General features: G+C 44.8%; 1 pseudogene; it reads left to right on the top strand.

Annotated features, from left to right (window-relative positions):
- The first annotated feature begins 775 nt into the window (after positions 1 to 775).
- LOC110306542 (farnesyl pyrophosphate synthase pseudogene) lies at positions 776 to 2,888 on the top strand (annotated as a pseudogene).
- Positions 2,889 to 23,002: the final 20,114 nt, after the last annotated feature.

The following is a 23,002-nucleotide window of genomic DNA, read 5'->3' as shown; positions in this document are numbered from 1 at the left end:
AAAACGATTTCTGAATCAGAAATTCTCACATGGCCTTCTGTCCATAATATCCCATGAGGATTTTTGGTGAATGAGTAAGGAGTCTTGCTTATAAATTATAAAAACACACCCCCAAACAGAAATTAAGTAAATCACAGAATAATCTGGAAAGTTGGAGAATCAGGCTGGGCCAAACCTCAAGACTGTGGAGCAGGAACTGCTGCCAAAGTCATATCCTCACTGGAACAGAGCGGGAAGTCCCCCCTGCTACCTACCCTGCAGCCTGTCACAGCCACCTCTAAACCTTGCAGGCCACCATCATGAGAGAACCAGTCTCAGAACCAGCTCAGGATTCAGGCTAAGCCCTGGCCACATGTCTGCACTTCCGGTGGGTAGGAAGAGACAAAGTCGACCTCCTTTCAGATTCCACAGTGGGAAGAAGGGCCACACACAAAGGGATGGTTTGTCAAAAAGGAGTTTTGCATACTGGGCAGGCAAACAACACCATTCTCTACCCTGTACTTTCTGAATTGGGAAAATGTTTGCAAGAGTCGCACCGCACTTAAGATTCCTCCCCCAATTTTTCTACCACCTTATCAAAGTATCACTAGTTTCTCTTATCTGCACTCTCCATATCTCACTCTGCTTTCATCCCATTACTCTCCATGACAATACCTAAACAGACACTTCTGGTGTGCTTAAATTCTGTGATGACCAGGGAGTTTGGAGGTGGAGGCTGCAACATCTTCACCAGGCTATAAAGACTTTGTTAGGGATGACGGGAGAATCTGCGTTGAAGAACAGAGCATTTTGCTCCTCTGTCAGAATGAATGGGAACCAGAAATTGGATGTTTATAACCAAGAAAAGCAGAATTTCATCCAGCACTTCTCCCAGATCATCAAAGTGCTGACTGAGGATGAGCTGGGACACCCAGAGACAGGGGATGCTATTACCCGGCTCAAGGAGGTCCTAGAGTATAGTGCCATAGGAGGCAAGTACAATCGGGGTTTTGACGTGGTACAAGCCTTCCAGGAGTTGGTGGAGCCGAGAAAAAAGGATGCGGAAAGTCTTCAGCCAGCACTGACTGTGGGCTGGTGTGTAGAAATGCTACAGGCTTTCTTCCTGGTGTCAGGTGACATCATGGACTCTTCCCTCACTGTGGGGCTTGGGGTGATAGTGCAGATCTGCTGGTGTCAGAAGCCAGGCATAGGCTTGGATGCCATCAACGATGCTCTGCTTCTGGAAGCCTCCATCTACCTCCTGCTGAAGCTCTACTGCAGGGAGCAGCCCTACTGCCTGAACCTGCTGGAGCTCTTTCTGCAGAATTCCTTTCAGACTGAGATGGGACAGACTCTCAACCTTATCACAGCATCCCAGGGCCATGTGGATCTTGGCAGATACATTGAAAAGAGGTACAAATCTATTGTCAAATACAAGACAGCTTTCTGCTCTTTCTATCTGCCTATTGCAGCTGCCATGTACATTGATGGGGGAGAAGGACCAGGTTGCAGAATTTTCCCTGTCCAATCACATTAGGACAGTGGCAGGCCTGTGATTGGGCAGGAAAAGGGAGGCAGAGCTAGGAATTGGGGAGACTGAGAAGTCACCATGGAGGCAGACAGACAGGAAGAAGATCTTGATCTCGCGTGGTTTTAAACAGCCACGAATAGCTAAGGTTTTCACAAGGTTAGAATAATTGGGTTAAAGCTTTATTTTTATCAATTGCCTCTGAAATTACTGTATTGGCATCTTGTAAATTGTGATCTTATTGTTATATAAATCTGATTGGATAATTAAGCTTTAAGAGTCATGTTTCTACCGGGTAATTAGGTGTTGAGATGGCTGATCGTGGGGTGTGTGGGGCATTGCATGGAAGTGAGATGAACTCTCGGACCCTTCCGGAGAGATGGCCCTCATGGGAGATGTCCCGGTGGGAGCCCTGTGGTCCAGTTGGCGGGTGGCAGGAGCTCAGGAGTGTGGCCTGGCCCCACTGAGAGATAGCAGGCTTATTTTCTTTTAATATATCCCGCAACAGGAGCATGCCAATGCTCTGAAGATCCTGTTGGAGATGGGCAAGTTCTTCAGGTCCGGGACAACCGCCTTGATCTCTTTGGAGACCCCAGTGTGATCAGAAAGGTCGGCATTGACATCCAGGACAACAAATGCAGCTTGGCTGATGGTTTAGTGTCTGCTAAGAGCCACTCTTTTTTTTTTCATTTTTTTATTAGGTATTTTCCTCATTTACATTTCCAATGCTATCCCAAAAGTCCCCCATACCCACCCCCCACTCCCCTACCCACCCACTCCCCCTTTTTGGCCTTGGCGTTCCCCTGTACTGGGGCATATAAAGTTTACAAGTTCAATGGGCCTCTCTTTCCAGTGATGGCCTACTAGGCCATCTTTTGATACATATGCAGCTAGAGACAAGAGCTCCGGGGTACTGGTTAGTTCATATTGTTGTTCCACCTATAGGGTTGCAGTTCCCTTTAGCTCCTTGGGTAATTTCTCTAGCTCCTCCATTGGGTGCCCCGTGATCCATCCAATAGCTGACTGTGAGCATCCACTTATGTATTTGCTAGGCCCCAGTATAGTCCCACTAGAGACAACTATATCAGGGTCCTATCAGCACAATCTTGCTAGTGTATGCAATGGTGTCAGCGTTTGGAAGCTAATCAAGAGCCACTCTTTAACACGCCAGATCTTAGAGGAGAATTATGGACAGAAGAACCCAGGAAAAGTGGCATAGGTAAAAGCACTGTATGAGGCACTTGATCTGCAGACTGTGTTCTTCAAGTAAGAGGAAGACAGTAACAACTGCCTCAAGAGTCTCATAGAGCAGTGCTCTGAGTTCCTGCCCCCATCCATCTTCTTGGAACTAGCAAATAAGATCTACAAGTGGAGAAAGTGACCTTAAGGTTGTGGAGGCTGAGAGGGAGGGATCTCAATAAACTATTGTTCAACAACAAGACAAACAAAAGACTTTGTTAGGCTTTGTTTCGGCTGAAAGATATGAGGGCATGTATGGAAGTCAGGGAAATGCCCTGCTTTTGGGTCTCAACCTACTCCAGATTGTGGCTGAATCTGCAGGCTTATTCAGCCTCAGCAGCCTCCTGGCAATATCTGATAATCTATTCTTTTTCTCTTTGGTGACATATTCTGAGCTTGGCTCCTGCTTCTACTAGCTATGCATACACCATAAGAGAAGTGTGGTCATATTCTACTACCGAGGAAAGTGACCCTGCAGGGAGAGAGCCATGGAGCTGGCTGCTGAGAAAGTAAGAAGCCAACAAGGAGACTCTCAGGACCAGAGTAATGCTTCCATGGTTAAAAGCATTTGCCGCTCTTGCAGAGGACCTGGGTTGTGTTCTCAGCACCCACAAAGGAGCTCACAGCTGTCCCTAACTCCAGTTCCAGGGAGTCCAAAACCTTCTTTACATCTCTGCAGACAGTAGGCATGTGTATGGTGTACTTGCATGCAAGTACACCATAAAATTATACACATAAAATTTAAAACCCAAAGACAGAACTTGCTTCAAAATTATATCCCTACCCATCCTGTCCACTTTTTTCCATTCCCTCTTCCCTCCTCTTCCCCCATTTCCCTCCCTCCCTCCCTCCTTCCCTCCCTCCCTCTCCCCCTCTCTTTCTCTTCCTCCTTCAGGGCTGGTGATCACACCCAGGACCTCACCATAAACTAAGCATATTCTTTACCTCCGAGCTTCACCCCAGTCTCAGCACTTCCTTTACCTAGCCCAGAGTTTCCCCACCGGTGTCCCAAATGCAGATTTAGTATAGACTCTTGTTAATGTCTTTCTATCAAGGTTTTAACAAATACACTGTCAACTCATAAATGAAAATTGATGACCCAGGTGGTGACAGGCACCTGGAAACCCAGTCCTTGGCAGGCTGAAGGCAGGAATTGCAAGTCTTGGGTCACCTAAACTAGGTGGAAAGACCCTGTATATTATAAAAAGAAATATCAGTTTTGTGAGATGGATCAGGGGGTAAAAGCCGTTACACACAGGCTTGAGTTTGATCCTGGGATCCACAGTGGAAACAGAACCAATGCCCAAAAGTTGCCCCCTGACTTCCATACATGCACACACACGAATAAGATTTTAAAACCACCAATTTGGGAAAAAATATGTTCCATTCACCCTATCTACGTCTACTATACTTTTTTTTCTGGACTCCTGCTTCTGTATCTCTCTAGATGTTTCTGTTTCAGTCTTTTCCACTCTCTCTACGCATTTTCCCTGGGGGACTTTCATGAACATTCTACCAAAACACCTCTTGAGACTTCCTATTTTTGAGTAGGAGAAGCAACTTTTTGATGGGAAAAGTAGATAGGGTGTTTAGCTCAGTTGGTGGAGCACCTGCCCAGCATGCACAAAGCTCTGTGTTCTAATCCTATCTATCTATCTATCTATCTATCTATCTATCTATCTATCTATCTATCATCTATCTACCTACTGGGCAAGGTGACAAAAATCTCTAATTCCAGTATTCAGGAGGTGCAGGCAGAAGGATCAGACATTCAAGGTCATCTTGAATGCTGTGAGTTTGAGGTCAGCCTAGGCTACGTGAGGTTCTGTCTTAAAATAAGCAGTTTGATAAGCACTGACATTTTTATCATATCAACTTTGTGTTTTACCTAGAAATTTATCACAAATATAATGCAGTGGTTTGAATGAGAATAACTCCCATATATTTGAGTGCTTAGTCCACAGTTAGTGGAACTGTTTGGGAAGGACTAGGAGGTGTGGTCTTGTTGAAGGAGGTGTGTTACTGTGGGGTGGGCTTTGAAGTTTAAAAAGCCCAGGCCTGTGGGGCAAATGGACCATGCCACCAAACAGAAGAACTTGTAAGATCTAGTAAGCTCAGATCCTGAGAGTCTCAGAGAGTTGAGATTGGCAGAAGTCCAGCCGCTTCCTACCCATTTCTGTACCTGCTCTGGAACAGGAAACCATGACACCCCACTGAGGGGGCCATGACAATCAGTAAGGAAAACACCCGGAGTCCTTCCCCATGCAAGCAGAATATCACTAACATCTGCAACTGAGCCAATAGGAAGTACCCACCCCTAAAACCCACCCCACTCTTCAGTGTTTATAAAGTTCCTGTCCACATGGGATAAAGTGCACATTACTTCACTGAGGATCTTCTGAGAGCGGCTGTTTTTACTGAGCTGTAACACTTGAGGAAGAGTTCTCTCTCCTGAGGAATTCATCACTGAACTTTGAATCAGCCTGGCTGACCAGGTTCACACTGCTACCACAGCCACCATCACAGTCACCACCACTGTGGCTGACAAAGCCTGGGACCCCGGCTTCTTGCCCCATGCAGGCTGCCCAGACCTCCTTGTTTCTCTTCCAAGGCCTGTAACACTTTGGCTTCCGGCTGGACCAGAGCCCTGTGGAACCTATTTGTTCAGGTCCCTTCTTTCCCTTTGGGTGGTTAGCAGATGACACAGGTCATTCCCAGTTAGCATTTTTCTATCTCTGCCTCAGGGTTGTCATCTCAACAGGTCAACTCTCAGCTCCAGCCCCATGCCTGCCTGCCTGCTGCCATGCTCCTGGCTGGCCATGACAGTCATGGACTCACACTCTGAAACTGCAAGCAAGTCCTCAATAGGTCTTTTCTTCTGTAACTTGCCTTGGTCATGGTGTCTCTTCACAGCAATAGAAAAGTAACTAAGACATGTAGTGACTTAAAATAACACATATTTATCATCTCATGGTGAATTTGGGACAGGACTGCAGGCACAGCTTCCCTTGGCCTCACAAGACTACAGTCAAAATATCTGCTGTCTTGGAGTCTCATCTAGTGGGCCAATTGGGGAATAATATGCTCCAAGCTTATTCAAGTTGTTGACAGAACACACTTCCTTATACATGAAAGATTAGTGACCTCAACTACTTCACTCAACTTTTTTCTCAATATTTATTTATTTGTGTGTGTGTGTGTGTGTGTGTGTGTGTGTGTGTGTGTGTATACACGAGTGCATGCCTGTGCACCACAGTATGCCCATAGAGGCCAGAAGTAGCTGTAAGACCAACAGTTATGAGCTACCCAATGTAGGTGCTGGGAACAGAATTCAGGCTCTCTGAAAAAGCACCAAGTGCTCCTAACCACTGAGCCACCTCTCTAGCCCTATGGCTATTGGCTGGCCACCTTCAGGTCCTAGAGGCCGCCCTTAATTGCTTTCTATCCTGGGTTTTCCAGGATAGTCACTTTATTAATCACACAAAGTCACAAAATGCAGTCTGCAAAGATGGTGTTTTAAGTGATGTGACACAGTAAGGGGAGTGACAGCCAGCCACCTTTACGACATTGGTTAGAATTGGGTCACAGTCCCTACCTGTACTCAAAGGAAGAGGATTACACCGGGATACACTCACAAATCCTAATTACAATGAATAGTAAAATTTCATTCCTCCAAGACAACTGATCTCTCTCTCTCTCTCTCTCTCTCTCTCTCTCTCTCTCTCTCTCTCTCTCTCTCTCTTTCTCTCTCAAACACACACACACCATCTTTAGACATTTGCTAATCCATTTTTTTGTTTTGTCTTCTTTGTTTTGTTTTTTGTTTGTTTGTTTGTTTGTTTGTTTGTTTTTGTTTTTCCAGACAGGGTTTCTCTGTGTAGCCCTGGCTGTCCTGGAACTCATTCTGTAAACCAGGCTGGCCTTGAACTCAGAAATCTGCCTCCCTCTGCCTCCCAAGTGCTGGGATTAAAGGCATGAGCCACCACTGTCTGGCCTGCAAACCCATTTTTTATCACTGTAAATTAGTTTACATTCTCCTGAATTTCACATGCATGTAGCTATGTCTCCTGTCTGGCTCCAGCCATTCAGAATGGACTGTTCTGAGATGGAGGCGTGTTGTTGCATGTGTCAATAGTTTATCCCTCCCCACTGCTCGGCCACCTTCCTGTGATCCATCACAGCTGCTTAGCCCTTGTGTTGCGATGGCCTGTTGATGTGGTGTTTCCAGACTTTGCAAGTTACACATGAAGCTGCTGTGAACACCCATGTGTGAGCTTTCAGACAGACATCTGCCTTCCCTTCTCTGGAGTAAATGCCTAGGAGTGGAGTGGCTGGTATGTACTATTAATTCTTACAAAACAAATGGCCAAAGTCATCGTATTGCTTTTATATTCGTGTGTATAGAATGGGATACGAGGGTGCTGTTTCTCACCAGCACTGATCTGTCCAATGTTTGCCACTTTAACTAAGCAATTAGGTGTGAAGCGACATGCTAGTGTTTTCATTTGCACTTCTAACACGACTAAAGAAGTTAATGAGTTTGTTTTTGTTTTTGTCTGTCTCTGTTGACCGTCTGGTCCTTCTTTTGTGAGCTATCCAGTCAATTTGGAGCTTTTTGGTTGTTTGGTTTTGCTTTGTTTATTTTTGTTTCATTTCTGGGTAGTTGGATTTTTTTCCTTAGGGAATTATAAGACTTCTTTATATGGGTATTGGGTTCAGGCATTATACCTGTGCTATGTTTTAGCTGGCAAAGCTGGGCCATACAAGATGTTTTGGTTTGCTCCTATTTATTTATTGTATATATGTGTGATATGTGTGTGTATGTGCATATATGTGGGGTGTGTGTGTGATGTGTGTGTATGTATGTACGTGTGCATGAGTATGCATGTATGAAATGTGTGTATGTGTCCATGTATATGAATGTGGTGTGTGATGTGTGCCAAGGCTCAACTTCTTTGCATGATCCCTTCAGTTCTGGGCTGTCAACTGCAACTGAGGCTGCACCTTCAACAATGGCCTTCCATGGCCTCTCATAGTGTCAAGCCCCAGCTGCTCTTCAGGACCCCTTCATGTCTTCAAAACCAGCACCACCTGGGTGATTCTAACATATTATCAAATCCATCTGCAACACAAGGTACAGCTTTGGACGGGACTGGGGGACTCCTCCTCGGGGCACTTGGCAATCACAGACTGCTTGCAAAGTGTTCTCTGCTTATTCCTCGGGCAAACAACCTCAGCACTAATGGAGATTCTAATCCCAGACTAGCTTGTCCTGTAATTTTCTCTTTTCTTTTTTAAAAAAATATTATTTATTTATTTTTATTTATGAGTACACTGTAGCTGTCTTCAGACACACGAGAAGAGTGCATCAGATTACAGATGGTTGTGAGCCACCATGTGGTTGCTGGGAATTGAACTCAGGACCTCTGGAAGAACAGTCAGTGCTCTAAACCACTGAGCCATCTCTCCAGCCCCTAAACTTTTCTTTTCAAGACATGGCACTGTATGGGTTGTTCTTTTAAAGGATTGATGGGATATAGTAATGAGAAATTTTGAGATAACTGAAGTCAAGAACATTTATGTGCCACATAATATATATGTGTATGTATATGTATGTATATATATGTATGTATGTATATATATATATATATATAGGTGGGTTTTGTTTGTTTGTTTGTTTGTTTGTTTGTTTTTTTCGAGACAGGGTTTCTCTGTATAGCCCTGGCTGTCCTGGAACTCACTTTGTAGATAGACCAGGCTGGCCTCGAACTCAGAAATCCGCCTGCCTCTGCCTCCCAAGTGCTGGGATTAAAGGCATGCGCCAACCGCGCCCAGCTCAAGATATTTTTGTTTTTAGGAAAAATATTTTAGTTGTTGAAGTATCACAATATATACTCATTAGTTTAAAAAAAATCACACAATATACTTGTTTTTTTTTAAATTACCTTCTTCTTTTTTTTCTTTTTTCCAAAAGGGGTCTCATCTGTAGCCCTGACTTATCTGAAATTCAAATATGTGGCCAGGCTGGACTTGAATTCACAGATATCCACCTGCCTCTGCCTCCCAAGTGCTGGAATTAAAGGTGTGCGCCATCATCGTGCCTGGCTTACCGTATTACATATGTAGGAGTGCTTACTAGTTAGCTCAGGCTAGCCTCAAACTTGTAATTCTCCTGCTTTGGCTTGGGTTGTGTTAGGACTGCAGACGTGTGCCACCAACCCCAGTTTCAAACAGCACGGCTGAAGTGCAAGTCGTGTGGCTTACCTGTCTCCCTCCTTGGACATGACGAGGGTCACAGTTCCGATGATTTCTTCTTATTGACTCTACTTATATAACTATTTCAAGGAACTTTATTTTCTAGTAAGATTATTGTACTGTAGATTCTGTTTTTTTGGAAGTCCTTGGCGAGAGGAAGTAACAGAGAACCCTTCAGAAAGTTTATCACCAGGAAATGTTAATCATTTCCATATTACCCACAACTTAGTGGGACCAAGAATGTGTCACGTTCTCCCTTAGAAACAGGATTCGACTGCAGCGCACACGAGGGACAGAGGGACGACGCGATCCAGCTCCAGCCGCCCAGAAGCCGCTGTGACTAAGTTCGAGGGAGCTGGAATTTCACAGTGGTATACAGTTCAAGCTCCTTAATATACAAGCCAATCCATCAGCTCTGCAGACACTGTGGCCTGTGCTAGGGTACCGTCTCTGCCTCCCTGGAGCTTTGATCCTGTAAACAGGTCATGTGGCAAAGGTTACTGTCCTCCAGCTCTCATCTCTGTGCTTGGAAACAAACAGACAATTAACAGAAAGCACCCCGCACAGTTTGTACCTGATCGGTGGGGTCTAACAAACAGCCCTTTCAAACTCTTTTGCCAGATTCTTCTCCTCCCTCCCTGCCCCCCCCCCCTTAGAACTTAAACCCTGGAATTCCCCCTAGAAACCAGCCCATCTGGAATATTCTGCTGAAAGTCAGTAATTGATACCAGGTGGAGAGAGCGACTCAATCACTCCAACTGCTTCGCTCCCAATCTCGAAACCTCGATGCATTCGCTGCAGCCAGCTTTGGCCTCTTGTGCCCGTGAAGCCTCACCTCCTACATGCTGTCCAGAAGGCAGTGCCCAGTTAATGTTTGTCGGGTTCATTGAATGAAGCAGTGTGGCTTTTGGAACTCATTTGAAAATAATGAGAATCGTAGTGTTCTCACAATGCGGCAGGAAAGGTGGGATGTTATTTGATCAGTTACCTGGCTTAACAGGAAAAAAAAATCTTTTGGGTACCTATTCCCTGAGGGGTAGGTGGGGAATAGTTTTCACAGGCTAAGGGTCAGAGAGGCTTTGGCGCTTGTTTTGTGGGTGCTGTTGAGTAGGTTTCTTTGTCTCTTGGTTTTATGGGCTTCTCATCAGTAAAATTAGGCACATAGCATTTACTGTGGAGGGTTATAAACACTAAATAAGAAGACATAAAATCCATGGCACAAATGTTACACATAGGAAGCATTGCACACATGCTACTTACTGCTCTAATGGTGGTGGGTCCATGCAGGTACACAACTAGAATAATGTAGACGCCTTGTGGGTGAATAGACACACGAGTGACTAGCCACACCAGGTGTGTGTTCCACCAAGAGCAGTACTATTTCCTGTGCCCTGGCCAGATGTATGCAGTTCCCAGTTGAAACGATTCCTGGGAGTTATTAGAAAGCCCTTCCATAGCTTTCTCAGACTTAGAGGAAATTCTGGCCCCATATGACACTGAGGAGGAACTGGGGGGCTTGCTTAGGTTGTCTGGTCTGTTGGATGGGTAGGACTGGCTTCCTTTTCATCAGACTACTCCATGACTTGGGACTTTTCTATTGCCCTGACAAAACACCATGACCAAGGTAACTCATAAGAGAAAGTATTTAATTTGGGGTCATAGTTCCAGAGGTGGGGGCCATGACCATTATGGTAGGGCACATGGCAGCAGGTAGGCAGGGATGGTGCTGGAATAGTAGCTGAGATCTTACGTCTGATCCATGAGCAAAAGAGAGAGAGAGACAGACAGACAGACAGACAGAGACAGACAGAGACAGACAGAGACACAGAGAGACAGAGAGAGGAGAAAGAAACAGAGAAAGACAGACATAGATAAACACAGAGAGCTAGCTAACTGGGAATGGACTGGGTTTTTGAAACCTTAAAGCCTACCCCAGTGACACACCTCCTCCAACAAGGCCACACCTCCTCCAACAAAGCCACACCTCTCCAACAAGGCCACACCTCCTAATCCTTCCCAAACAGTTCCACCCACTGAGGACCAAACATGCAAATATTTGAGCCTAAGAGGGTACTTCTCATTCAAAGCATCACAAAAATCAATAAAGGGACCAATAATCACTGTTTACTAGAGACAATGCCTTTTGTGAATACAATGTTTTATGTACCACAAACCACCTAGAGATGAATTCAACCCAACCCATTCTTCCAATGTAATTATGAGAATATTTAGCAACACAAAGAGGGATTTATAAAAACATGAAGAGAGCAAGACAGACTGTTACATTTGGTCAAGACCAACATGGAAAGTTCTCAGTTAGATACAGTAAACAAATACAATAAAATGCAGATAACATTTTTGGATAATATCAATATTTTTCTGGAAAAAAATGGAAACAACTAAAACTGATTTGGGTGAGGTGAGAATTTCACTTTTAGATCCACAGGCTTTTATTGCCTTGAAGTTTATGACATCTATTATATTGCTTATTTATTGAGCCTACCTAAATCAAGGCTATGCCTATGCAATAATGTAATCACATAAATACATGATAAAACTTGGGGAAGATTCTAGAAAAATGAAAGAGTATGTCAGGCTGATGAAATTATAGAAAAAAAGCCTTACTTGAATGATTGACATATGAACAATAATTATGATTTTTCTCCCACAAGTTGCTCACACAGAGTATGCGAAGATTGAGAAAACAATCCAGGTTGGGTAAATTTCAAAAGGCATTTGTTTATCTGCTGTGGTGTGGATGTTATCTTCCAAAGTGTTAGACTCTTAATTTCTGAGGCAACAGAGTCTGGGGATGAGTTCTTTAAATGGTGACTCTGATCCCTCAGTGGGTTAATGATCTTGCTTTGGGAGCAGGTGAGTTATCACAAAAGTGAGCTCATAAAACCTGAGCTTGGCTCTCCTCTCTTGTGGGACCGTGCTCCCTGAGCCTGGCTCCTCTCTTGTGGGACCGTGCTCCCTGAGCCTGGCTCCTCTCTTGTGGGACCGTGCTCCCTGAGCCTGGCTCCTCTCTTGTGGGACCGTGCTCCCTGAGCCTGGCTCCTCTCTTGTGGGACCGTGCTCCCTGAGCCTGGCTCTCACCTTCTTTCCTTCTGCAGCGGGAAAATGTGACTAACTGGATGGTGTTGACTGGTGACACTTTAGTTCCTCGTCTTCCAGAACTGTGAAAAATAAGTTGCTTTCATTTCCTTCCATTTTTCTTTCTTTTAATAACCACTTATTCTGTGGTATCTTGTTATAGCAAAACAGGCTAAGATGGCAGCATGAGTTTTGCTGATTGAGCGATCATACCAAGGAGCTCCTATTGGAACCAAAGTACAGCAGAAACCATCTGGGACAGTTGAAACCAAATGATTTGAGCTAAATTCGGTGGAAGGGCTGTCTTTCTGACATTACCTTTTTTTTTTTTCTTTTTCTTTTTCTTTTTTTTTTTTTTTTTTTTTTTTTTACCTCCAAGACTAATAGCCAGCTTCACAGGGTCAGAAAACTAAATGATCAATTCTCCCTGTGTCTCTGAGACCGGGACCCACTGCAGTACATGGCGCTCTAGGCCCTACCTACGCTGCCACTGCTGGGTGAGGGCTCTCAACCTCTCCGTGGCCTACTCTGCTCTGTGCTTTCTGAGGGGGAGGTCGTTATCCGCAGCATCAACCTAGTGCTATCAATCCAGCCACTCAAGAAACTCAACAGAAAGGAGTCTGCATGCAAAGTTACAGAGTTGATGACTAAGTGGCTAACAGTTTGTGCAGCCAAGTCTGAAGACCCAAGTTTGATTCCTGGCACCAACACCGTGGAAGAAAAGAACCAACTCCAGAAAATTGTTCTTTATTCCCCCCTACACACACACACAGACACAGACACACACAGACACACACACACCACTCCCCAGATTATTGAAAATTGAAATAACTGACCACAAAGCTCTTGAAGTGAAAGATCTTGGATCCATGGATGTGACCCTGAAACTCATTTTTAGCCTGTGTTTAATATTTCTTTAAGGCATTTGCATGTGAGCAGAGTTTGGGTCATTTGGGACAAAGGATTCATACAGCTTTGGGGAGTATTTCATTTGTGTTGGGGGAGGAGAAGCCTTTCCAGTGCTGCAGGCAGGGTCCTCGGCAGAATGAACACAGGCTTAAGTCAGTCCTGATGTGCACTGTGCACAACACAGCCTTTAAGCAGTTGGGTGTGCACTGCCCCACCCCCACCCCCACATTCACACCTGAGCAATATATCACCCCAACCACAGTAGCCTGTAATGTATGGCTCTAATATATTACCAACGGGAGACTGTCCTAATGATTTACTAGGGCCCACATCATTGGCATTAGGAAGTAGCATTCATAAAGCTGTGGGTTTGACTTCTGAAAACCATGAAGTAAACTCCAAGCTCTGCAGTTAATGTATTCACTGTGGACCACAGTCTAGAAGGAATGAAAAGATCCTCTTGCCTTTGCTTTCAAGCTGCTTTCCCATTAGTAAAGAGTGTGTGTGTGTGTGTGTGTGTGTACACGCACAAGTAACTTGGACATTTTAAACTGCATTGGGCTGAATGGCTGTTGAAAGGACTCTTCATCGGTTGTCTCTGGAGGGAGAAAGGTCAGTCCCCAAGTTAGACATTCCAGGGAGGGGCCTGTCCTGGCTTTCAAGTTAGTTGCCAACCATAAGAAGCAAAACATAAAGCCAGAAGTCATTTACTTTCCAAGCCAGTTTCCTCCTTCCCTTGCTGAAGGGACAGTGGATGGATATAAAGTTGTAGAAGAGCAAGTCCTGAGGAAAGATCAGAACGGGGCCTTCGGGCAGCAGACTAAGACATGAAAGCAGAAGCAGGGACTGTTGGAAAGAAGAAAGGGAGCTGTTCCAAGTGGGAACAGGAATACAGGAGAAGTCCATACAGGAGAGGGACAAATTAGGACAAAACATATGAAAATACTATAAGGAAACCCACTAATTTGTATGCAAACTTTAATGATAATGACAATGGTGATGATGATGGTGGTGGTGGTGATGATGATATTGATATTGATGACAATGACCATGGGCTGGGGAGATGACTTGGCTGACAAAGCCCTTGCCCCACAAATGTGATCACTGGAGTTCAGAAGCCCAACATGCACAAAAAAGAGGGTAGGCATGGTGGCCCACCTGTAATCCCAGCTCACAGAAGGCAAAGGCAGATGGTCCCTGGCATAAGTTGGCTAGGTATATCAGCTGAATTGATCAGCTCTCGGTTCAGCAAGTGACCTTGCCTCAATGTCTATATACAGTAGAGAATGATAAAGGGCAACATCTGACATCAACCTCAGGCCTTGACACTCATGCAGGTGCACACAAGAGGGCATGCATGCATATACACATACATGCACCACCTACACACAAGAGAACATGCATGCATATACATATACAAAACAAAAACAATTTTTAAAAAAGATCTAGAAGTGCTGCATTTCTTCCTGTGAGCCTTGTCTCCTTATTAAGCGCTTGGTGCTTGCAAATAAACATATTAGTCTGGAGCAAGCCGTAGAGGTAGTTCAGTAGGTAGAGTACCCACAGTGCAAGTGTGAGGACATGAGTTCGAATCCTCAGAACACAAGTAAAATATCCAGGCGTGGCCGTTCTTGCCTGTAAACCTCAGAGCCAGTGGGGCAGAGACAGGTGGGTCCCTGAAAGTCCTTGGCTAACCTACCTGACTCAGTGAGAGACCCAGTCTCAGAATACAAAAGATGGAGAGGGAACAAGGAGAGATGGCTAGCACTGACGCTGGGCTTCCAAAGCACAAGTGTGCTATACACACAACTGTCTACACGTGTATACAGCCACACTAACAAAACACACACGGCACACAACAAGTATGCTAGTATGTTTACCTGCGTTAAACGGAGGGCAGACTGACAAGGAGAAAGGGTCCACGATAAAGGGCAAATGGCAGAGTTCATCTCTTCACTCTGTTTTCTCGAATGCTCCAGTCAACCCTGCTGTGATGTAGCAATGCTTACAATTTGTTTGTATTTGAAGTATACTCTTGTTAATAAAAGCCAGTAGCCCAAATGGAAAGGACTGTTCATTACAGTTCAGGCACTGCCTTCTGGGTTTGCCCAGGCAATTGGGAGTATCCCATGTTGGAGAAGACAGAGTGTCCTCAAAGTTCAAGGGCAGCATTGGCTGGTCTGCCTCCTGCTGTGGCCCAGCACAGCCTGCCTGAGCCTTCACAGACCATCGCTCCCTCCCAGACGCTGGCAACAGAAAAGAAAAAGCGATCAACTGATGGCAGAACCGAGCGGCATTTTAAATTATAGGCAAAGGGTCCCTCTCGTGAAGCTGAATATAAGAACAGGCATTAGTCCAATAACAACACAAGGGAACTAGCAGTTGTCAAGCAGTCTGCAGATTCTCCGTTAATTGCTGCTTTCTTAAGAGGCCATACTGGGCCACACTAGGAAATGACAATGACGCTTTCAGGAGCTTGTCATGCCCCAGCTCCTTCCTCCTCTCCTGCAAGCCGACTTCACAGATCAGCTTACCAGTTTGCACCCTTCTGGGACAGATGTTCCACCTGACCTCAGATCGCTTCCCTCAACAGTGGAGAGTCCCTGTCCTGAATTGGTCACCCTGTCATTTTCTAAGGAAATCTACTCCAGGAACAGGCTCCTAACAGGGTATTTTAGAACTTAGCACATCATTAAAAGAAAACCAAACCAAACCCTAGAAGTGACCTCATGAAGTGATGGGGAATGTTTAAAAGGAGACTCTTGCTAAAGTGGCAGGATGTCCCCAGCCCCACACCTAATGACTCTTCCACTGCACAAAAATGGCCATGTTAATTCTTACATCTAAGTCTCCTATGTCTTTAGGATCACTGGGAAACATCTCTGTCCCACACAGAGCCACACTCAACACAGGGTCTATAGTTCTTGAAGACATTCCATAGCAACCTTCTGTTTTCACATATGTTAAATTCTCTATGTTCTAGGCTGCTCTGGAAATCACGTGTTAGATCGTTTATTTACCTGGATGCACTTTTAGAAGCAGAAGATATCCGCGTCCAATATGAGAGGAGAGAGATTAAATGCTGTTTAAAAGAATGATTTCATCTAGTCTCCATATGTTTTACCTGCATGTATATATGTTTACCATGTGTGTGCCTGGTGCCCACAGAAGCCAAAACAGGACATCAGATCCCATGGGACTAGAGTCATAGGCCATCATATAGGAGCTGAGAATAGACCACAGGTCTTCTTCTACAAGACAGGAAGTGCTCCTCACCACTGAGCCAACTCTCTAGCCCCTAAATATGTTGTTTTTGTTGTTGTTTTTTTTGTTGTTGTTGTTTTGTTTTTGGTTTTTCGAGACGGGGTTTCTCTGTGTACCCCTGGCTGTCCTGGAACTCACTCTGTAGTCCAGGCTGGCCTCAAACTCGGAAATCCACCTGCCTCTGCCTCCCAAGTGCTGGGATTAAAGGTGTGTGCCACCACTGCCCAGCTGTTTGTTTTGTTTTGTTTTTTTATTTTAACTTAGTAAATTTTCAAAATTTCCTGGGGCAATGAGTAGGACTAATTTAAGGATTGATAAAATTAAACAAACAAAAACAACTAAAAGTTATTTTCCCCAGTGCCCATGCAAATCTACCATTAGAGGCCAACTGTTCCTTGATTCCTGGATTAAATCTCAAGTCTCTACACAAGTTTCAGTGCTAATATCGTAATCACATTGTCATATTATGAATTCTTTGATAGGTAGGATCCTAATATCTATTCTAGGCAGGCTGCATAGTTACTTACTTATTCCCAGTTAGCAAAAAGCCCTCTGGCCAGTCAGAGTCACAAAGACATCACAAGATGAAGTGCCTGTTAACAGGAAGATTCTGAACTTCAAAGTGAAGTCTCCTCCACCTAGAATTTAGGACCCTCCAGGAAGGCCTAGATGGAGTAGGTCCACTCTGTCGCTTTTCCAGGAGCCCACAGCTCCAGGTTATACAGAGGGGACAGGATGGGAGGAAGGAGCCACGGCAGAGAGCTCAAGCAATGTTCAAGTGAGCAAACCCTCCCAGAGGAGAGATCTGTTCAGGTGAGGCTTCCTCAGCCAGGGGAACTAGACAGCCAACTAGAGCTGTCTCTGTTTTGGGGGTGCATCTTAAGTTCTTGAGACTATAATTCTTCTAATGTAATTAATGCATATCCCTTAGCTGGGTGTTTTGTTTTGTTTTGTTTTGTTTTGTTTTGTTTTTACTTTTCTCGGCTCCAGAGAATTTAGTGATCCAGCAAGAGCCGGGTCATGTCAATCATCGAGGTAGTCCTTTGAGCAAACTAAAAATGTCTCTGGTGGGGCTCTTTCCCACACTGGTCTCTTCTGATCCGAGAAAGATTATCTCTCTCTCTCTCTCTCTCTCTCTCTCTCTCTCTCTCTCTCTCTCTCTCTCTCTCTCTCTCTCTCTCGATGTGTGTGTGTGTGTTCCCGAGTACTCATGCAGACAGTTGCTCCGACTCTACAGGCCAGAGACTCTCACCCTTAGATTCCTGTGGCCTTGCTTCAGAGAGTCCCCAGCCTCCAAGACTGCAGCTCTCCAATGGATCTCCCGGTAGCTCCTTGCACTGGGCAGCCCCACACCATCCTCAACCTAAGAGCTCCCCTCTCTCTCAAGCACCTCTCTCTCCAAGCCACTTTCTCAAGTTCTCTCTACTCTGCAGCATCGACCTCTTCAGTCTTGGCAACAGGAGGTGGGCTTCACGTCCTCGCCCTCTTAGTGGGTCATCTCCATGGTCAAGCACTTTACCATGGAGTGGAGACATTCTGAGCTTTGCCCGGTGTGTGTGTGTGTGTGTGTGTGTGTGTGTGTGTGTGTGTGTGTTCCTGTAATCTGGGTTACCTTGGCCTTCTGAAGCTGTTATCTCCCGTCTGCTATCCTAACCCTAAATCTCAGGTCGCTACATCTTGGGACATCACTTACACAGAGGAAACAAGATAAACCCAAGGTGAGATGGACTTTCTTTGGGAGCAAGATTCACCTTTTGGCTTTCTCAGAGTTCCAGAGAGAGCCCCCGATTGCCTGAAGGGACTCAAAAGCAACACTCATGCAAGCACTCTTAGTCACAAGGAAGCTCCTGGAAACTCAGGGACACTCCCCTGCCGCTCCTCCAGTTGTATAATTACTTTTATTCAGATAGACCTTCTCTGTACCAGGACCAATTAAAAGCCCCTGCCAATACCCAGAACTAATCTTGGCCTCAGAGTGCCAGCCATAACCGTTTAGCTTTTATGGTAAGAAGCCTTTTGGGGCCAGGTGAGCTTTAATGACTTCTCTTGTTAGTTCAGAGCCTCGTGTTATGCCAAGAAAGCTTTATCTCCACTTGGTGTTTATACTGAAGAAGGATGAATGGGGAAACATTGTGCCTTCTGTCTATTTCTAAACCAGTAAAGCAAACGTATTAAACTTTAACAATAAAACAGCATGCTTGCAAGCGAGTACCCTGTTCCTGGCGCTGAGCTCTGCCTGCAACAAGCACAGGGCTGTGCTTTTCAGCTCTGCTGATTCTCCCGTCAGCAGCAGCGCTTTCTGGGTTTTATATCAGAACAGGACAAGAGACGCAAACCAGCAGGGGTGATCATGTGGTCGAGTTACATGGCTTTTCTCTCCCGTCCTACACACACAATACCACTGTATATACATTAGGAGTTCAGTGCTTTCAAGACAGCGTTTTTTCTAAGAAATAGGAGATTAAAGGACCGATGTCTCTAAAGAAAAAGAAATAACATGTCAGTTGTGTTTATTTGTTGGGTCACATGATTTATGCTTTCTTATGTGAAGATGGACCAGAAAAAAGGGGACACGTGACATTGTTTAGATAATCCCCAAAGAAAGTTTGAGTCTTTTCCTCGGGAGACGGTTGCCTTTCATTTGAACTATAAATGGTTCTGACAGCTTATGGAGGAAACAAAGATTTCTTATGTCTTAAAGTATAAATTCAAGGCACACCTAATTGAGTCTCTAGAGAGGTAGAGCATTCTAAGGCAGAAAGAAAAAAAATGGGATTAAGGAAGGACGTCATACGAATGGAATTGAGGGGTCCTTTTGCAAAACTTCATGTTCATGAGATGTAAAAAGGGACAGTGGGGTTTTAGCTCAGAGCATCCACTTTCAGTTCTTTACCTGACATCTTCCAGCCAGCGATTACCTCTCTGTGCCTTAGTTAAGCATCTAGCCTTGGCACAGGACAAAATAAAACAGCTGAGTTGAGAAAACTCTTAGAAATTCTAATGTGAAAAGGTTAATAAGGTTCAGAAATAGATATTCTCTTTTAATATTATCTTTTAACTTTAATAGATATTATCTTTTCTACTCCATCCCCTCGCTCACTTCCTTCCTTCCGAGGTTAGCCTCTGGTCTCCGCACGGCCATACAACATGCAAACACGAGTCCACACACCTGTATGCATCCATGCACCTGTACACCTGTTCACACATGAGCATGGGCAGATACATTCTTCTCTTCTAGCCTTTAATTTACATGCACAAGTTGTGTGTGTGCACTCACATACACACACATTGGCACCCCCCACACTCCCATACACTTTCTCCTTAATAAGACTGACTGCGGGGGAGCTGGAGAGATGGCTCAGCGGTTAAGAGCACTGACTGCTCTTCTGAAGATCCTGAGTTCAAATCCCAGCAACCACATGGTGGCTCACAACCACCCGAAATGAGATCTGGTGCCCTCTTCTGGTGTGTCTGAAAACAGCTACAGTGTACTTACATATGATAAATAAATCTTAAAAAAAAAAAAAAAGACTGACTGCAATTAACCCCTCATGAAGTAAAGATATAATGATGTGTCTTCCAGCCATCTACTGAGGGACACCCTGTCATCCTCAGCACAGGGAGAAAAGGAATCACATTCTGTCCCTCATATAAGCCTGGCTGCAGACAGTCTTACAGCCCCAAATGGCTTTCAGCACAGAGGACGAAGCAATCGTCACTGTAAAGTGCACCCTCTTCTTACTGGGGAATTTAAGTCTCTGAAACTCAATGTTTACTTGTTCATCTTACATTCAAGAGCTTTTTCTTCTCCTTCCTTTTCTTTTTTAAAATACATTTAATGTCTAATATGAATGCTGAGGACTGAATTATTTCCTCTTAAAAAATGATCCTCCTAAAGGAGACAGCTTCTTACTAAAAGGGGAGGGATTTCAAAGTCATCTTAGAACGACTTCTGGGTGTTATTTTTTCGGGCATCATAAAACATCTGAATTCAGCTGCTTCTGAATCCAAGGAAAACAGTTCTAAAGATAAGTGGGATTTGTTCCCCTGAGTTCAGGGTGTTTTTAAGTGACAGTCACAAGCCAATAATAAAAGGCCCTTTCAGGGGCATATAATCGGAACATAAACAAATTTCAAGACTGACGAGAGAAGGAAAACCTAACAGGATATCCCACATTTAACACGTTCTCAACGGACTTCAGGCTTCCGGATTAGCCCTGGACTCGTCCCCGTGTAGCCAGCAAGGCGTCACATATTGGTGTCAAGCTTCACTGGCTGGTCCTTGGCAAGGCAATTGAACAAGTCTTCAACAACTCAATTGACAGGACAGCCAGACTGTGAAGGAGGAGGCCATCACCTCTTGTGTGAATGATCTACCCATACATATGCATTCCTCCATTCATTCAAGAAACTCTTGAGGTCACGAGTCTACCAATGGTTCCCATCCCTAGAACCATCCGAATCACCTGGTCTCACAAGCTGCTGGCTTGTCCCTTAAGGGGTGGGACTGCAGCTCTCAGCTCTTACAGCCTCATTTGGAACCACTCGCTCAGTATTCAATTGGTTCAGAGAGGAAGTTCACACACTACTGCTGGAAAGCAGAGAGCAGAGAGCTTTTCTTTCTCAAGTTGAGCTGCCCTTTCATCCCATCATGCAACCATGAGCCTTCCTTCTTACTTGGTTCCTCCATATCTAAGCTGGGACCAGTGCCCGGGGAGACAGGTAGTGGGGAAAGAAAAGTAGAAAAAGGTTTAACAGCGGTGTGAAAGCCCCCTCTCAGCATTTTAGTGCCGCTTCTGTGTCAGTGCCTAACGATGGTGAAGGTACGTACGCCCAATCTTCAGTGAGGAGTCCCCCAACTTTCTGATGGTAAGAAAGTATGATAGTCACCCCAGTTTTTCCGTTTCCGTGTCATATCAAAAAACTACATGAAATCTTTGGCATTTCACAAAATGGGTTCTGTGTTAGTCTGCCCAACTGTATCCTACGTAAGTGCTCTCACTGCACCTAGGGTAGGCTGGGCCAAGCTGTGATGCTCACAGGGTAAGATGTATTAGGCACACTTACAGCTTAGTGTAGTTTCAGTTCCTAATGGGTTCATCAGGATGTTGCCTCAACATCTCAACGTCAAGCAACGTCTCTTAAGATACTGCTCCTCTAATTACAATGATACACGCTGGACAGCAGCATATAAAATCTAGTCTTTTGAAGACAGCAACTGAGGCTATTGAGACTTCGAAGGGAGGTAAAGATCCTTGGTGAAGTACGCATTGCTGAGGTTTGCTCTGCTGCTATGTACTGTAATGGTAAATTCTATACCCAAACATCTAGGCCCACAAGTGACTTCTCAGGTTTGCAAGCTTTTGTGGTACAAACCTCGTTTCTTGATTTAAAACTATGTGTTTAATAAAACTGGCTACAGCCAATTACTGACGGGATTAGAGGTAGGTGGGTTTTGAGTTACCTGGTTGGGAGTGGAGAAGCAGAGGAGTTAGGAGACCAGAGAGAAGAAGGAGGAAGAACGAGAGGAGAGAGGAAGCCGCCATGAGGGGAGATGGACCATGAGCACGTGGCCAGGAGAAACAGCAAGCATCTAGGGTACCCCGATGGGGAGGTGGCCAGGTCGGCAGTTAGAAAAGTAGATTAGGGGTTACTCCCCCGTAATTGCCAAAGGCAAATAAAATAACCATAGTCTGAGTCTCATTTATTTGTAAGCTAATTGGAGATAGGCTTAAATTGGATGTACTATAACACACTTCCTGGGCTCTTCTCGTGCCCACGTGCATGGAGAACATACTCACAGTGAGAAAAGCAGTCTTGCTGGACTAGGAAGCTACAAGTGATTGAGACTCAGTAGGGCTAAAAACTGAGTAGGGACACAGAGAAACTCCATAAAGGAGCCACAGGTATGGGGGTCCCCAGTATCTCTCTATATACTGTCAAATACTTTTTTTTTTAAAGATTTTTTTCTTTATTATATGTAAGTACACTGTAGCTGTCTTCAGACACTCCAGAAGAGGGAGTCAGATCTCATTACAGATGGTTGTGAGCCACCATGTGGTTGCTGGGATTTGAACTCTGGACCTTTGGAAGAGCAGTCGGGTGCTCTGAGCCACACATACACTAAGCAGAGATTTAAAGGTGACAGGCAACAGCTGGAGACTGGCCAGCACTAAGTAGAAACTCACCTTCCTGCGATTCAGAGGGACCTCAGTTTGCAGCTGAAGTTCCACACCCAGTGCTAAAGGCTGTCCCTGTTAGTGCTGGTCTTAGTAAGATGCAGACTGATCCCCATCAATGCCTGCCTGAATTAGACAAGACTTCCTCAGATCTGAAGAGATGGAGTAACCGCCTCATCTTGTTAAGGATAAGATGGAGTGACTGCCTCATCTTGTTAAGGCTAAGGATGGCCTCCCCTTGTAGTGAATGCCCCTCTGGGCCACCTAAGGCCACTGGAAAACACAGATATTTACATTACAACTCATAACAAAATTACAGCCAAGAAGTAGCAAGGAGAATAATTTTATGCTTGGGGGTCACCACAACATGAGGAACTGTATTAAAGGGTTGCAGCATTAGGAAGGTTGAGAACCACTAACCTAAGGGGAATGCCTACAGATTGCTTTAAAAAAACAAAAACAAACAAACAAAAGCCACACAAAACAAAACTCTGAGCAATGAAAAGAAATATGAGCCTTAGATTCCTGGTGTTTTCTGTCTAGATGCATCTTA

This window comes from Mus caroli, unplaced genomic scaffold, assembly GCF_978045245.1.
Source record: "Mus caroli unplaced genomic scaffold, Mus_caroli_1 scaffold_14, whole genome shotgun sequence".
In the NCBI taxonomy this organism is placed as follows: Eukaryota; Metazoa; Chordata; class Mammalia; order Rodentia; family Muridae; genus Mus; species Mus caroli.
This window is presented reverse-complemented; position numbering and strand designations above follow the sequence as displayed.